Source organism: Hordeum vulgare, chromosome 4H (assembly GCF_904849725.1).
Source record: "Hordeum vulgare subsp. vulgare chromosome 4H, MorexV3_pseudomolecules_assembly, whole genome shotgun sequence".
Lineage (NCBI taxonomy): Eukaryota > Viridiplantae > Streptophyta > Magnoliopsida > Poales > Poaceae > Hordeum > Hordeum vulgare.
The window spans coordinates 120,032,867-120,036,292 of NC_058521.1; positions in this window are offsets into that span (position 1 = coordinate 120,032,867).

Consider the following 3,426-nt stretch of genomic DNA (forward strand, 5'->3'; position numbering starts at 1 on the left):
ATCTTGCAGCTACGTAAGCATTATTATGTCATTTAGGAGAAAACTTAGCTAACTATAGGTCATTTTTTATTAAATAGGTCATTTTGGAGCTAACTAAGCTAATTATGTCATTTTGTAGGATAATTAGCCAATTTAGTCTTTCTTGGATGAGTCTAAGCTACGTAGAAGAAGAGAATTAGAAGAAGCAAGAAGAGAAGAAGAAGTAAAAGAAGAAGGAGGAGGAGGAGGAGGAGGAGAAGGAGAAGGAAGAGGAGAAGAAGAAGAAAAGAAGAAGGAGAAGGAGAAGGAGGAAGAAGGAGGAAGAAGAAGGAGAAGAGAGCTCCTTATCCTTCTTCTCCTCCTTATTCTCCTTCTTCTTATCCTTCTTCTTCTCTTCTTCTTCTTCCTTTCATTTTTCCTCTTTCTTCTCCTCTTGTCCCCTTCTTTGGGCTAAATTAGCTAAGAATGCCTTTTTGGAGCTAATTATGTCATTTCAAGGATAATTAGCTAAGTATAGGTCATGTTTTATTAAATAGACCATTTTGGAGCTAACTAGGCTAATTATGTCATTTAGGTGGAAGCCTAGCTAACTATAAGTCGTTTCGGAGCTAACTTGGGTAAAATGTGTCATTCTGGAGCAAATTATGCTTATGAAGCCATTTTGGATCTAGCTAGGCTAATTATAGGCCATTTAATACCTAAATTAGGTGAAATAGGTCATCTTGCAGCTACGTAAGCCTTATTATGTCATTTAGCAGAGAACTTAGCTAACTATAGGTCATTTTTTATTAAATAGGTCATTTTGGAGCTAACTAAGCTAATTATGTCATTTTGTAGGATAATTAGGCAATTTAGTCTTTCTTGGATGATTCTAAGCTACGTAGAAGAAGAGAAAGAGAAGAAGAAAGAAGAGAAGAAGAAGTAAAAGAAGGAGGAGGAGGAGGAGGAGGAGGAGGAGGAGGAGGAGAAGGAGAAGGAAGAGGAGAAGAAGAAGAAAATAAGAAGGTGAAGGAGAAGGAGGAAGAAGTTGGAAGAAGAAGGAGAAGGATGAGCTCCTTGTCCTTCTTCTCCTCCTTCTTCTCCTTCTTCTTAACCTTCTTCTTCTCTTCTTCTTCTTCTCTTATTCTTCTTCTTCCTTCCTTTCATTTTTCCTCTTTCTTCTCCTCTTGTCCCCTCTTCGGGCTAAATTAGCTAAGAATGCCTTTTCGGAGCTAATTATGTCATTTCGAGGATAATTAGCTAAGTATAGGTCATGTTTTGTTAAATAGACAATTTTGGAGCTAACTAGGCTAATTATGTCATTTAGGTGGAAGCCTAGCTAACTATAGGTCGTTTCGGAGCTAACTTGTGTAAAATGTGTCATTCCGGAGCAAACCATGCTTATTAAGCCATTTTGGATCTAGCTAGGCTAATTATAGGCCATTTAATACCTAAGTTAGGGGGAAGAGGTCATCTTGCAGCTACGCAAGCCTTATTACGTCATTTAGGAGAGAACTTAGCTAACTATAGGTCATTTTTTATTAAATAGGTCATTTTGGAGCTAAATAAGCTAATTATGTCATTTTGTAGGACAATTAGCCAATTTAGTCTTTCTTTGATGAGTCTAAGCTACGTAGAAGAACAGAAAGAGAAGAAGCAAGAAGAGAAGAAGAAGTAAAAGAAGGAGGAGGAGGAGGAGGAGGAGGAGAAGGCGAAGGAAGAGGAGAAGAAGAAGAAAAGAAGAAGGAGAAGGAGAAGGAGGAAGAAGGAGGAAGAAGAAGGAGAAGGAGGAGCTCCTTCTCCTTCTTCTCCTCCTTCTTCTCCTTCTTCTTATCCTTCTTCTTCTCCTCTTCTTCTTCTTCCTTCCTTTCATTTTTCCTCTTTATTCTCCTCTTGTCTCCTTCTTCTGGCTAAATTAGCTAAGAATGCCTTTTTGGAGCTAATTATGTCATTTCGAGGATAATTAGCTAAGTATAGGTTATGTTTTATTAAATAGACCATTTTGGAGCTAAGTAGGCTAATTATGTCATTTAGGTGGAAGCCTAGCTAACTATAGGTCGTTTGGGAGCTAACTTGGGTAAAGTGTGTCATTCCAGAGCAAACTATGCTTATTAAGCCATTTTGGATCTAGCTAGGCTAATTATAGGCCATTTAATACCTAAGTTAGGGGGGATAGGTCATCTTGCAGCTACGTAAGCCTTATTATGTCATTTAGGTGAGAACTTAGCTAACTATAGGTCATTTTTTATTAAATAGGTCATTTTGGAGCTAACTAAGCTCATTATGTCATTTTGTAGGATAATTAGCCAATTTAGTCTTTCTTGGATGAGTCTAAGCTACGTAGAAGAAGAGAAAGAGAAGAAGCAAGAAAAGAAGAAGAAGTAAAAGAAGAAGGAGGAGAAGGAGAAGGAAGAGGAGAAGAAGAAGAAAAGAAGAAGAAGAAGGAGAAGGAGGAGCTCCAGTGTAGAAGGGTCGTGTGATGTGTTTCAGGACATATTCTGCACCAAACCTCATTTGCAATGTCTCGTTAGCATGAGGACACTCTTAAGATCACTGCAGTGAAATGAAACTCACCGTCCCCGCCATGTTAATGACTTGCATCGGCGGAGGGACTTGGCCGCTCTTCTTGCACATAGACTGTACATTTGGTTTCGACAAGTCAAACTTTTTATTTATTAATGAAAGGGACATTAAAATTCAAGATTTGAAATAACATGAAGAAGAAACTTACCACGAAGAGCTCGTATATGGCCGTGTTAGACGCATCATTTCGTGCCCTCTCCGTCTCCACCAATGCAGTCGTCCTCTCCTCCAGCTCCCTCATCTCCTTATCCTTCTCCGCCATAGCCGCCTGCATTGCCTCTCTCTCTTTCTGAATAGCAGCCTGCAACACAACTCACTGTTAGCAATGTAATCATATTGGTTAGAACGCACAACATAATGCGGAAAGATAGTTGAGTCCATTAAACTAACCTCGATGGCGAGCTCGACTGGCCGTGGATGAGGTGTTATCTCCCGACACGAGCTCGTTTGGCATGCCTTTATCTGCCGGAGAGTGCTAGGACAACGTATATGGCCGTCTCCAATGGCGAGCGAGCCATGGGGACTCTCGTTGCCAGCTATCATCACCAGCTCTGGATCAATAGGCCCCTTGCTCGGGTTAAAGTCCTCCCCTTTCCTCGCCTTCCCGTGATCTTTGTACTTCACAAGCTTGTGGTGGGAGGATATGTTGGTGAAGTTTTCTGGATGCTCGAGGTCAGACTCAGAGAATGCCTTGACCTTCTTGTACGAGGCAGTATGGGCCATCGCATACAGGCCGTACATCTGTGGCACCTCCGTCTTATTGTGACGCGCCTAAAAGAGAGAGAGAGGAAAATTGTATTAGTAAAGGGCTCAAGATAGCATTAAGAATGAATTGCATGAGGCATGAAGCAAACCACATACCCAGTTCTCGCCATATTGGATTAA